This window comes from Dipodomys spectabilis, unplaced genomic scaffold (genome assembly GCF_019054845.1).
Source record: "Dipodomys spectabilis isolate Male_0828 unplaced genomic scaffold, ASM1905484v1 ptg000667l, whole genome shotgun sequence".
NCBI classification, from domain to species: Eukaryota; Metazoa; Chordata; class Mammalia; order Rodentia; family Heteromyidae; genus Dipodomys; species Dipodomys spectabilis.
The window spans coordinates 1,667,688-1,682,739 of NW_024871344.1; the positions used below are offsets into that span (position 1 = coordinate 1,667,688).

Below are 15,052 nucleotides of genomic sequence, written 5' to 3' on the forward strand. Positions count from 1 at the left end.
CATCTGAGCTTCAATTTCCACTCCAAGGAAAAGTAAAAAAGAAAAAAAAAAAGAAAAAAGGTGGAAGCAAGCACATATTAATGTTTTAAAATGACCCAAATGTTGATGGTTATATGTGTAATCCTTTTTACACAAGAGGCTGACAACTGACAATTGCAGAGTCAAGTCAGTCTAGGAAGGAACATGCTTGAGATTCTTATCCCCAGCTACACAACACAAAGCCTTGAGCTGTGGCTGAGGTGGTAAAGCACCAATCTTGAGTGTAAAAGCTAAGATATAGGCCCCAATGACAGATGTCAAGCCACAGGACCCATAAAATTTTCAAAGGACAGAGGATGAAGATAGGCTGAAATCTGAGAATCATTGTTCAAAGCTACCCCATGCAAGAAAGTCCATGAGGCTTTCTCTGTGTATGCATCTGTGTGCTAGGTTTGGCTTGAATTTATGCTGTTTTTTTCAAGGATAGAGCTTTACCACTCCGACTTTTTCAGTGATTAATTGGAGCAAAGAGTCTCATGGGATTTCCGGCTTTTGTTGGCTTTGAACCGTGATCCTCAGATTTCAGCCAACTGATTCATGCTGGGCTTTGCATAAGACTCATCTCCTATTAACTACCAAGAGTTAAAAAAAAACCTGGAGTTGAGCTGTGGCCCAAGATGCAAACTGGGCAGTCACATTCTAGGACAGCACCCAGGGTTTTAGTTCAAGCACAAAGACAAAACAAATATTGCCACGAGCTATACTTTGGCTTATGTGCAAAGCCACTACTCTTGAAGAAAAAGCTCTGGCATTGCATCCGCGCCCTGATATATAGCCCCAGGACCAAAACATATACAAAAGTAAAAAAAAAAAAAAAAAACAAGGAAAATTTTAACAAGATAAAGTGGAAAAAAACATATTAATATTTTTAAATGACCAATGGGTTTGTGGTTCATGTGTGTAATCAGAGCACCTCAGGAAGCTGAAATCTGAGGATCACGGTTTGAAGCCAGAATACCCAGAAAAGTACATTAGAAACTTATGTCAAATAAACAAAAAAAGCTAGAAGTGAAGCTGTGGTTGAATTTGTAAAACATTGTCCTTGAGTCAAAAAGCTAAGAAACAGAAGGGCACTGCTGGCTCTGCACTGTAATCTCAGGAGGTTGAGATATGAAGACCATGGTTCAAATCCAGCCTTGTCAGGAAAGTTCATGAGACTCTTGTACTCCAATTAACCACCAGATAACCTGAAGTGGCTCTGTAGGTCAACTGTTAGAGCATTTGCCTTAAGTTGAAGACCACAAAGACAGCACCCATGCCGAGTGTTCAACCCCTACCCCCCTTGAAAATAACTAAGGAACAGCAATGTGGCCCAAAGATCAGGTCTACTGGACAAAATAAAATGTACTGAGGTTGAAGGCAAGAAAGAGCTGGTTAAAAATATTAAAATAATCTGGACACCAGTGGCTCATGCCTGTAATCCTAGCTACTCAGGAGGCTGAGATCTGAGGATCACAATTCCAAGCCAGCCCAGGCAGCAAATTCTGTGAAACTCTTATCTTTAATAAAGCACCAGAAAACTGGAAGTGGTTCTATGGCTCAAGTGGTAGACTGTTTGCCTTGAGCTGAAGAGCACAGAGACAGCAACTAACCCAGAATTTAAGCCCCACAAATGACCAAAAAAAACAAAAATTAAAATGTCTGCTGTTGATTTCTCATGCCTTTAAATCCTAACTACCCAGTAGGCTGAAATCTAAGAGTTGTAGTTCAAATCCAACCCAAGCAAGAAAATCCATGAGACTTGTTAATGTAATTACAATACTAGGGCTTGAACTTGCCCTGTTTTACACAAGGCTAGATACCGTTCTACTACCCGCAGCTTTTTAGTGATTAATTGGAGATAAGAATCTCAGATTTTACTGCTCAGACTGGCTTCAAATCAAGATCAGATTTCAGCCTCCTTAGATGTGCTGGGCTTTGCCTGAGACTTTTCAAAAGAATGAAGCTGGAAGTTTATCTGTGGCTCAATTGGCAGAACTGAGAAAAATCTCTGAGACAGTGGCCAGTCCTTACATATAAAATTTTTCTTTTTTTTAATTTTTATTTTTTATTGTGAACATACTGTACATAGTGGTTACAATTACATGGGCAAGATAATGAGTACATTTCTTATCAAACATTGTAGTCTCCTCCTTTGTTTCCCCTTCCTATCCCTTCCCATCCTCTCCCACTCCCCTACCTAATCCTCCCCGCTACCCCCCTTCCCCGCACCAAAGTTGTAAAGTTCATTTTTCGATATAACGACTTGTACATCTCATTGTTGCAATGGGTCCACCTATATCCCTATTTAAACGATTTGTTTTTCCCCTGCCCCTCCACAAATTATACCGACATCAAATACAGTGAAAGCAGGAGTTATACTGAGGGGGGGAGGGACATACAAAGCAACAAAGAAATAATCTTATAAATGTGTTAGAAACAATCGCATGAAAAAAACATTTGAATACATATCTTCGTGTTCATTTCCCTAACATTTTCAAAAGTAAATAATAGTAGTTGTATAATATAGAAAAAAAATCAAAAACCATGTTTAATATGATATAAAGGAAAACTATGTTTCTTTTTAAATGTAGCAAATGAGAACATATATAAAGCATAAAGTTTCAAAATGACATGCTGAGAGTAAGGGAAAAAGGAAAAATTTAAAAATTCATGTAAATATTAAATACAAGCTGACATGACCAAAATATAATGTGATCAGAAACTTATCTCTCAGTTATCTATCACTTGCAATTACTTACAAATAATTGTCACTCCAGTTTCAGCAGCAACCATGGAAATTTAGACATAACCTCTCTATGCAGCCTATATTGTGTAAGGGTCTTCCTGTTTTAGCCTCTTGAATTAGATCTGCAGGCATTGCCCTCATTTTAATATATGAGGTTTCCTTTAAAATTTAAAATTAATATTAAAATAATGGATTGTCTGTAAAGCATGACTAAACATCAGAGATCCACCAGAGATCCTCTGAGGGATACAATCAAAATATTAGAAAAGCACCTACCACTCAAGGTAGGTAACAGAAAGAAGATTTAGCATTTTTTGGATGTGCTGGGGATGAACGCAGGGCCTCATGCTTGCTAGGCACGTATAAAATTCAGTGACATTAATTATATCCACACCATTACCTCTATTTGTGAACTATCTTGTTGATACTGATGGAATCCACACAATCATTGAGTAATAATCACCCCAATGACCTGCCCCAGAAATTTTAATCTTCCATTTTCTCTTATAAAATGGTTTAGTCAATGTTTCACATAAATAGTAGATTATTTTTTATGTCCATCCGTGACAGATATATATTAATTGCAGCATTTTTGTGGATGTCACAATCCATTAATGCTTACCTCATATTTTGTAAACCTGTATATCTGATAGACAATCCAGGTAATTCCAGCTTCTGACTATTGTGAACTTTGCTGTTATTATTGGCATATGAGCTATTAGTCTTTTCTTTTCAGTTCTTTTGGTTATGCAATGAGCAATGGAATTGCTGGGTAATGTGGTAATGCTATGTTATGTTAGAAGAATGTGTCATATTGTACAATAATTGCTATATCACTTTTCATGAGCACAGAAATGTACAAAAGGTCAATAAAAATGTATTTCAAATGTATTTCAAACCTTCCACAGATGTGCCCTAAAAAATCTTTTTTTTTTTTTTTTTTTTTGCTTTTTACTTGCTTTTATTTAGGCCATGCAGGCCTGGAGCTATGTAGCCTTGTCCAGAGCTGAAGTGAGAACAATTCCAAATGACACTGACCTAGCCTCCAAAAACATTTAATCTAGTAGCCATTTTCTCTAGAGATAAAATTTAGTGATTATATGCATTTTTACTCTTCTAAAATAAGGTTTTGAATTTTAAAATGACTTACATAAATGTAACGCCTCTGTGTACCTTCTTTTTATTAAGAAGAAAAATTATATTTATATATATATATTTTATATTTATATTTATAAAGGACAAAAAAGCTTCTCAGCAGGAAATTACATTACAATCACAGTCTGATTCTGACCCAAGCACATAAAATACAATACAAAAAATAATACAATAAGAGCTCATCTAAAGTAAAATGAAGAGTAAGGCCAGGCGCAGAGGTCAAGTGGTAGAGCACTAGGTTGCCCAGCACCAGCCTCTGAATCAAAACCGCAGTATTGCCAAGGGATAAAATAAAGTTAAGGAAACATGCAGATAAAATATGATGGACAACAAAGAGGGACACACCTGTAATCACAACACTTGGGAGACTAAGCAGTAGAATTATGAAATTAAGATCAGACTTGGCTACATAATGAGACTGCATCTTAAATAACACAGAATAAAATAAATCAAACAAAAATTTTAATGACTAGGGTGTAGTTTAAGTGTAATTAAAGTAGTTTTGTATGCACAAAAATTACATGCTTTGATAACTACAACTTTCAGTTTACACTGCAGTACAAGGTGCTCAGTGGCTGGAATCCCTCCTGAGGAAATCTATGGCAGTTGATGCACTTGTATTCTTGGCTGGACTGAGGGTTTTGCTAGGCAAACAGTGTTTTGATCTCAATTCGTGGATCCCACTTACAACTCTTTTTTTTAGTACACCACCTACAAATCTCTCCCATCTCAATAACAGGGCCTTCTGGCTTTCAAGTGAAGTTATCTTTGATATCTCTTAGGGTTCTCCTCCACTTTGTCTGGAACTGCTCTGTTCCTGGGCCCACATTCAGCAGCTTATTCTGAGAAGAGTTGTAACTATATGCTAGCCATCTCTATCCATTGCCATCTCCACCTCAAATTAGTCTTTGGTATCAGTATGAGTCTGGTCAGAGGATAGAGCCATTCTGGGCTGGCTTTGAACCATGATCCTCAGACCTCAGCCTCTTGAATAGCTAGGATCACAGGAGTGAGCGACTGGCACCCGGCCATCATTTCTTTCTTCCAGGAAAATTTAGGAGGGTGGAATAGAACAGCAGCACATACATTTGATAGCAACTGCCCCAGGGTGAACCAGATGCTCAGATAAAACCACAGACTTTGATATTGCCTTTGGTATCCAACAGGATATTGTCAGAATTAAGGTCTCAGTGTGTTTCTGTTCTGGTGTGGGTAGTGAACAGCACTTACAATTTGTGTGAAGAGCCTCTTGGTTTCATCCTCTTATAGGCGGCAGGATTTTGAGATCCACCCCAGAAGGTATCCCCTACTGGCCAGTTCCATTGATGAGATACATATACTCTTCCTTCTCCATTACCTGGTACAACCTGATGGTGTGTTTGTGTCATACATTCTTAAAAATGTCCACTTCATTCTTTAACTGATGACTGGAGGACTCTCGCTGTAATGCCATGGTTGCAGGACCTCCCACCCGCCCCCCAAGAAGACCACCGAGATTCAGACTCTACAGCTGTTTTATATAAACGGGCTGCAGCTTGGGCCTCATCCTACACTCTGACACAGCGGAGCCTAGGAGGAGAGCCCTGAGCTAAGGATTTGCAGGTCTTATAAAGGCACACAATCAACCAAGTGTTTGGATTACCACCACGTGTTGCTTTGCTAGACAGAAACTAGCAACAAGTGGTCACTGTCTCAAACTTTAGCCTTTCAACCCCCCTCCCTCCCCCCCGCACTTGATTTATGGTCCTGAGTCACAATCTTGTGGCTCTGGCCCAAAACTAAACTTCAACAGCTCTTGATCTTGAACGAGTATACCAATAACAATCAGTCCATTTATCTTTTCTTGAGGCATATGTGGAGTGGTTGGGTAGGATGCTTGGAGACTTCCCATGTTTCCTGATGGTCATCCAGGGCAAAGGGGTCAGCTGGTCTGGCATGGGAGCAGTGGATCCAAGCAGCAATGCCGTCCACCTTAAGGGCAGTGGGTATAGCCAGTAGCACCATGTAAGGTCCCTTCAATCGTGTTTCCTGAGATCGCAAATTGTGCCTTCGAACAAACACCCAGTCCCCTGGTTTAAACAAATGTGGGATAGGAATAGAAGCAGAATCATATAATGCTCTAAGTTGGAGCCACATACTCTTATGCACCAGCTGTAAATAGTCAAGCTTACACAGAAATTCAGTATCATCCAAATCAGCAAGCAATTAAGGACAAGCCGATAGGGTGAATTTCTTATTCTAAACAAGGCAAAAGGAAGGAGCGATACCCAGTCTACACCAGTCTCCAAGGCCAATTTAGTTAAGGCCTCTTATAGATTCTGATTCATACCTGCCCTGAACTCTGGGGTCTATAAGCACAGTGCAATTTCCAATCCATCCCCAATGCCAGAGCTATTCGCTGACTTACTTTTGAGACAAAGGCCGGTCCATTTTCTGACCCATTGGGGGATGGGAAGCCATACCTGGGTAGAATTTCTTCCAGGATCTTCTTAGCCACGACATTTGTGGTCTCATGCTTTGTTGGGTAGGCTTCAACCCATACTGAAAAGGTTTCTACAAAAACTAGCACATTTTTATATCCAAATTTTCCAGTTTTAATTTCTGTGAAGTCTATTTCCCAATACACACCTGGCCTATCTCCATAGAAGTGAGCTCCTTTTGTAACCGGCTGATTGGGGGCATTGGTGAGCTGACAGGCTTTACAATTTTTAACAATGTCCTCAAGAGTTGATTCCCTTGCCTAATTTTTACTTCTGAGTGTCAGAGCAAGTCCTGCATTCTTCAGGTTCCCATGTGAGAGACCCGATGGATTCTCTTAAGAATCCCCTTGCCCAATCTTTGTGGCAAAGTAAGTTTTCCCTCACCAGTTTTCCACCAGTCTTTGTTTCCGTCTCTGCCAGGGGGTTTATAGGCCTTGGGAATTTTCTTTATCCACTCCAAGACTTCTTGGGAGTACTGAGGCTCAGGAGGCAAAGCTCGTGGCCCTGGGTCTACTAGAGTCAGTACTTATGCTCTGGGCTGGAGGGCCGCCTCCTTAGCTGCCTGATCAGCCAAGTTATTTCCTTTGGTTATTGAATCAGTTCCCTTTTGATAGCCAGGGCAGTGCATAATGGCAATATTTGCTGTTTCCCATAAGGCCTGGATGAGGCTTAAAATTTCTTGTTTGTTTTTAATAGTCTTTCCCTCAGCTGTCAGCATCCCCCTCTCTTGGTAAATGGCTCCGTGGACATGCACGGTGGCAAAAGCATACCGACTGTCTATGTAAATGTTTAGTCTCTTCCCTTTTCCCATATGTAGGGCTTTTGTTAGTGCCACTAGCTCTGCTCTTTGTGCAGATGTTCTCTGGTGGAGTGCTTCTACCCACACTATCACAGTGTCCATGGTGACTGCTGGGCCCGTGTACCTTTTTCCATCTCGAATGAAACTGCTGCCATCTGTGAACCAGGTATGCTCAGCATGAGATAGTGGTGAGTCCAACAAATCTGGCCTCTTTTCCTTGGTCTGGTTTTTCTTTTCATGCTCCATTTTATGTTCTCTTTCCTTCCTTTCCTGTCTTTGCTCCTCTGTCTCTCTTATTGTAAACCTTTCCTGCCGTGGCTACTAGATCCCTAATTATAGACTTTGCACCAAGGCTGTCTAGAGCCTGTAACTTTATGTCTGGTGCAGCTTGATTTATATAGGCAAACATAATCATCTGAGCCGACTTCTGGGTCTCAAGATCATATGGAGTATATTGACTAAAAGCTTCCAAGAGCCGCTCAAGATATGTTGCTGGACTTTCACTTACTCCCTGTCTTACATCATAAACCTTGGCCATATTAGTAGGTCGGCAAGCCACCGCCTTGAGACCTGCCAACAAAGCCTGGCGGTACATGAGGAGACGCTCCCTACCTTCAACTGTCTTGTAGTCCCATGTTGGTTGGATCTCAGGAAAATAGACAGCGATCAGGGCAGGATCCATGATGGGCACTCCTGTGGGGCCACGGATATGTTTGTGGGCCGCCTCTCAGTTATGGTCTCTCTCTTCAGTGGTAAAAAGAACTTGTAAAAGCTGACTGCAATCATCCCAAGTGGGCTGATGAGTAAAGAGAATAGTTTCAAGCAAATGAATTAAATCCTGGGGTTTCTCAGAAAAGGGGGCGTTTTGTATGCCCCAATTGTATAGAGCACTGGTAGAAAATGGGCACTATTGGGTTGCTGTTGACCATCCACATCCACAGTACCTATGGCATGTAGGGATAAAAACAGCTGCATTAGATGAGGGGTTGATCCCACTGCGGGGTTGAGTGACTGGCCCCTCAGAAACTTGAAGGGCAGGTGCCAAGTGTTCTATAGCTCCCTCCTCCTCTTGATCATTCTCAGGTTCTGCAAAAGGAACCTGGGAAGGGGAGTATGGGGAAGGAAACATTTCTTCTTCCAAGTTATCTCCCTGAAAAACCAGGGGTACACTTTCTTTTCCTCTTTCTTAGTTTCTTTTTGTAAGTCTAGGGGGCTAGATGGAGTGTTGCCCATGGTTTACAGTCCTGTCAGTCATACAGTCCAAAAAACAATAAACAGTACAAACAAAACACATGCAGGCCTGACAGTTACAAAAAAAATGCTTACAAAGTGGAGATCTCCCAAACTGGTCTACTGACTCCTGTCATGGTGGCTTCCATACCCATGCCCCACAGCAGAAGGAAGTGGGCGAGTTGGGCCTCAGTTAGAAGGCTCTCTTAGTCAGTTCCGGCCCAATACCAAACTAACCCTCGCTCCACAATTCACACGGGGGGGGGGGGGGTTCCAAGGACCCCCCCCCCCCCCGCCTCACACAGCAGGGTTCCAAGGACTCCTGCCCCACACAGCGGGATTCCAAGTACCCCCGCCCCAGATGGCAGGGTTCCAAGGACCCCCCCTCCACATGGTGGGGTTCCAAGAACCCCAGCTCCACACAGCAGGGTTATCCCCTCCCCACAAGAGGATATGGGACGTCTCCCAGTTCCTCCAGTGTTGTCGTGCAAGTGGGTCCACTTTGACAATCCTTTACAAATTGGAGGGGCCATCCTCACAAGGGAAAATGAAAGTGAAACAGACAAACGAGAGGACAAGACAAATGAAGAATGACAGTGCTGTTTTACCTTTGGAGTCTGAGGTCTCCGGGGTCTTTGGGAGGTATCCCAGACCAGCCCCTACTAATATGTTATGCCATGGTTGCAGGAACCCCCCCCCCCCCGCAAAAAGACCACCGAAAGTCAGACTCTACAGTTGTTTTATTTAAACGTGCTACAGCTTGGGCCTCTTCCTACACTTCGGTACAGCGGAGCCTAGAAGGAGAGCCCTGAGCTAAGGATTTGCAGGTCTTATAAAGGCACACAATCCACCAGGTGTTTGGATTACCACCACGTGTTGCTTTGCTAGACAGAAGTGGTCTAGCAACAAGTGGTCACTGCCTCAAACCTTATCCTTTCATCCCTTCAGGAGTATTTTAATTGCCACTTCCATGTGGGTGAGGTGTGGATAGCCAGCTTCACTTGTCCATTGGTACCATGGTCAATGAGCTCTTTCATCTGGTATTGATTGATGATCTCTTCATTCAAGGATATGGAGGATGATTCTTTGTATTCTTCCATCCTTCTGCTATGATGGCAGGTAGCAAGTCTACCTAAAATTAACTAAATAAAATAATGGAAACACAGAAAAAATAAAAAGAAATACCAAAACCCAACGACAACTCATACCCCCCCCCCCCGTGACATCATAGAAGAAATGGACCAATCAGAGTCTGGGCCAGTGAAGTCAGAGAAAAAGTGGACCAATAATAGCTTGCCAGCATTGATACTCTAGCCCATAAGCTTCAAAGACTGTTGCTAAGGACTCCATGTGGGCTTGAGGTTGCTCTGGTCATTGTTATGCCATTCCTGAAACTACTAGGACAGTGGTCAAAGTCCTCTGATCTTGTAGAGGACTCCTGAATCTCATAAATTGCTTCTGTGGAGACACTGGCCAATAGCCTCCATGCTTGATGGCCACCTTATCCTATATTTGTTCCAGCAATGACATGGCAAGAAGACCTCCGTCCTTCTCAAGGACAGCTCTCCTACAATCTGCTTCTGAGGGGACAAGGCCAAGGCTGTCTTTGAGCCACAATCCTCACAATTCACCTTCCTGAGTAGTTAAGGTTATATGCCTGAGCCATCGTTAGGTACTTAGCTCATCTCTCACATTTGGGGGAAGTATATATATTTGTTAGAAAGGTTGGTATTAGATATGTCCTTTTAACACCTTAAATGTGTTGCCCTTGCTGTCTAATATTTAATCTAGTGTCTGATTAGAAATTTGTCATAATATGATTGAAGATCCCTCGTTTGGTTTATTTTTAATTTCAATTTAATTTTATTGTAAAGGTAATGTACAGAGGGGTTACAGTTACATAAATAAGTACATTTCTTATGGAAGGAACATTGTTATCTCTTCCATCAATATTTTTTGTATGCTCAAAAAAAGAACTACTGATGCTTTTGCTGTTGCTATTGATCAATGGGTACTTTTGCTTTCTTTGTTCATGCATTTTTATAAGAAAATTTATATGCAGAGGGTTTACAGTTACTTAAGTCATCTAGAGTACACTTCATTTAATTTTCTAAATTTCAAATTTTGAACTTAAATATTTTCTTCTGTTTCTTTAAGGTAATTCTTTTTTCAGAGTTGTAGGACTAGTTAATATAATTTTGCATGATTTTTACACATGTAAATTATTCAGACACATATATTTTGTTTTTAAAATATTTATAATGTGAATATTTAAAAATTATTCTTTGAATTTTTTTCCTGAGGTAATCACAAGTCATATATATGTCTAGTTACTTTAAAAAATACTCTTACTACTTGGCACCAGGGGCTCCCACCTCTACTCGTAACTACTGAGGAGGCTTAAGAATAGAACCAGACCGAAAGTTTAGTGGACCTCCTTCTCAATCTATAGCTGGGTGCATTGGATCATTTCTACCACACTGCACTATCTACAGGCTAAGATTGGAAGGACTGCAGAATCCAGGCCAGCCAAGGTAGGAAGCTAGACAAGTTGGTCTGCAACTCTAATGCCATTGATGATAGGAAGGCTAAAATGACAGATCAGGTGCATGTTCTTGTGGAAAGGGAACCCCTATCCTAAAATTAACCACGGATATGACGCCTGCCTAGCAAGAGCAATAACACAAGCGAAATCCCCACAGTTTCCCACAACCAAAATAAGTATATACATTAACATACAAAAACTTAGTAGAATCTGTTCTTTGCTCTAATATCAGCTTTATCTGATTATCATATGATGTCACAGAATAGGTTCTTTATTAAACTTAAGATATATTTTAAGAGACCTAGAAAATTCTTTCTCACTTATTAAGTGCAAATGTATGGTAAATTGTCTCATTTCTTACATATTTGACTATCACTATAAATTCAGCTTATGATTATTATGAATAGTAACATATTCTGATTAATTACTTTACTTTGTAACAGTTTTTAAACTTTTTGCTTCTCTACTGAAGTTTAATTATTAAACCAACATCAACTACTGGGGAAATACATGGACACCTCATTCCGACTGGTACTCAAAGTCTCTGGTTAGGCAATTCTGATGAAGACAAGGAAGAAGATGAAAAAGTGAGGAATGGTATCATTTGTAAGAAAAAAATGGAGAAGGATCCAAGCAAATTTCTTCTTTGGCCTGCTGAAATTAATTGACTTTCTACAGTGTGGCGAAAACTTTCCAAAAAGGCCACTCGTGTGAATACTAGGGATGACGATGAGTATACCGCTCTTCATCAAGAAACCTACAGTTGACACTGAGACATTGTCCATGAGTTGGTGGCTCGAGGCAGATATTCATGCAATAACTGTGAATGGCTGGACACACCTGCACAGTGCTTATACGTGGAATAATACCAGTGTGGCTTCTTTCTTACTTCATCATGATGCAGATACGAATGTCTAAACGAAAGGCCTCTTGACCTCCTTGCATCTTGCTGCTGGGAATAGAAACAGCAAAGATTTGTTTGATCTCCTTCTTTTGAACCATTATTTTAAACCAGGTCTGAAGAACAACTTGGAAGAAACTGCATTTGATACTGCCAAAAGATAACTATGTATGACTACCTCTTTGAAGTTGTGAAAGGCTGTACAAATTGTTCTCCTATGTCTTAATGATTTGGTTAAGTTACTTAAATTTCAAAAATGCGAGTCCATCCTTTGTCTCTGTACAAAATATTTTCACAATACAAAGCAACAGCAATATCTTACTTTAAAAATTCATGGATTCCATGGTATTCTTCCAAATGAATTGCCTGACTTTGATGGCAAAATATGTTCAAGAGTTGTTTGTATACATCTATAATGATTTCTGTAGAGCTTGTGATTTTTTAAATCAGAAATAATTTTACCATATTTGTTGAAATGAGTAGTACAGAACCTGAATATATTTCCAGTGCTTGTCTGAAGAAAGTATATTTTAACATATTCTGTATTCTGTTTGTAAAATGTCCATAATCTATTTCATTCTCTCCTAGATATAATACTTTGAATACTACATTGTTATATATTATATAAATTCATTAATAAATGTGTCCTTACAGATTGCATTCCATATAAAAAGAGTTTAAGATTCTTTTTTCTCCAAGGTCCTTATACTATTTTATTTCTTTGGGATAAAATTAAAATGTTACCTAATGTAAAAGTTTTGTAAAGGTTATGCTATGTAAAGACCTTTCTAAGGTGAAGATTTAATACACTGATATCAAACTAACTTTTAATTATATGAATCACATATGTTGTTACCCTTGTATTTTTGTAATCAACTTTTTAATAACTGTTTGTAATTTCTAGCAACTGAAAAATGAAAAATATGGAATAATTCGCATATTTTCATATCATCCTTGTCCAAGTGGCATGTTAATCTCCATATTGTTGTAATTTATGTATACGTGCTGCCGAAGCATGTAGTATCCTGTATATTTAAGTAGTTAATGATGCAATCTCTATACAGGCATATATCCTTGGTTGTCTATTTGTAACAAGGAAACCTTATTGTTACTAACAATGCTACTGATCTTATTTCTCTGAAGTTCTGTGTATAGTGGAAAAAACATATTGTTCGGTAGATTGCTCACACTTGCATTTTTTTGCCAATGACTATTTTAAGTCTTTTTCATTTTAAATTTGATCATACTTTGAAGCCTTTATAGCTAGGCTCAAAGAGATGGCTTTTCAAGTACTTATTTATCAACTGAGTTAGCTTTGTGGAGCTAATGGATTCAAAGTAAGCCTTGCTGAAGAGCTACTTCTAAACTTTTGCAGCTTAAAATTTCCCAAATGAGGTCTTACTGGCACAAATGTCTAATGACCCTTTACCCTTCTTCCATGTAGTAACAGACCAAACAGAATATCTTACCCTGACAGCAAAGATTATCTTACTGGAACAAAACTATCTTAGTTACAAGGGATCATAGAGAAATAAACAGTTCTGACTAGAAAGTATTTTATCAAAATGTAATTGTTTATTATACCTACCATTTCAAAAATAGCTAAAGCCAAGAAGGTGAAAAAAATTGTTCTTATGCATGATTACCTAATGTCCTGACCTGTCTACCATCCAACCAGGCAGGAACATAAACTACTGAATTTATATCACCAAATATTTCCATAGATCCAGAAGAAGTCCATATTTTTCTCCTTGATATTAGGCCTTAAATTGGTAATGTTTTAATCACAGTGTTTCCTCTTGCCTCTAGGCTGTAAATCTACAAATGGTAAAGCTTTAGGTCTAACTCTACCAAACTCTGAGGTAGAGATAATGGAATAATACTGTAAAACAGAGTTGCCTTTGATACCCTAACCACAACAGAACAATGAAAAACATTTCCTTATATTACATATAGTTATATATTTTGTATTTTTATGTGCTAATTTTATGTTTCACACAATGAAACTTACTAAAATTAATCGATAATTTGACAAATAAATTGATATTTATTGCAATAAATAGATTGGAATATAAATAATTAGGTTTAGAATATATATTAGAATATAAGAAGTATCAATGCAATGTCTTCGGTATAAACTTGTGATACCTTCTAAGTGTTCTTAGTCTACTGAATTCACATGGTAAAAAAAAATGTTGTTTTCCTCTAATCTGCAAGGAATTTTACTCTGCTGCTCTGTATATTGTTTTAACTCCCTGGACCCAGAATGGATTTCTCCATATTTCTGATCATACCCAAATTTTGCTGATATGATATCCAAAAGGTATTATTATTCTACAGGACCCACGCGTCCTAGGATCCCAGGTCCCAGTTATCTGCATCATCAGATAACAAGGGCAAGTCTTCTCACCTAGGCCCATGCAACATGCCAACAGAAAGTAATTGAAGACTCATCTTAACTTCTCATTTCTTATAATAATTTAGGGCCCCAATTACACAGGGTTTAGCAGTAAGCAATTGTGAAATGCAAGGCAACTTAAAATGAAAGATGAGATCACAAAATCTGAGAGAAACTACTGTAATTCACACTTTCAATTTACAGATGACCAGCCCATACGAGTGAACAAGATCACAAATGTCACAAGAATATCTTTAATACCCCTCTCCTAATGATTAATGAAAGATTTTAGTCCAGTATAAGTAGGCCAAAAAATAGTTCCTGGAAGGATAAGATCCATAATTTGTCTACCAAGGCTCGGAAAACTTGAATTAGAAGTCAAATAGAATTCAGAAAAACATTAATTGAGAAGATCCTTAGTGCTTCAAAACACTGGTACTTCAGTAAAACTTGGTTATGTAGTATAAAAAGGTTGTCATTCTCAAATCAATGGTAAACTATATTTAATCTTCTGAAAATATATTCCTTTTAAAATAATGTTTTTAGGGCGTCCGGGCGTGGGGCCTGATCTCTTGGCCTAGGCGCTGTCCCTCAGCTCTTCAGCTTAAGGCTAGCACTCTACCACTTGAGCCACAGCACAACTTCCAGATTTTTTTTCTTTTTGTTTTTTTTTCTTTTTGTTTTTTTCTTTTTGATTTTAAAACATCAAGAATATTTGCCTTATCATGTTGTTTGATGTTTTCCTTAAGAAATATGACTTCAAGTCTTGAATATGGG

The 15,052-nt window shown here is 39.0% G+C and overlaps 1 pseudogene; it reads right to left on the bottom strand.

Moving 5' to 3' along the window:
• Positions 1-12,794: 12,794 nt before the first annotated feature.
• LOC122101452 lies at positions 12,795-12,894 on the bottom strand (annotated as a pseudogene).
• Between the last annotated feature and the right edge of the window lie 2,158 nt (positions 12,895-15,052).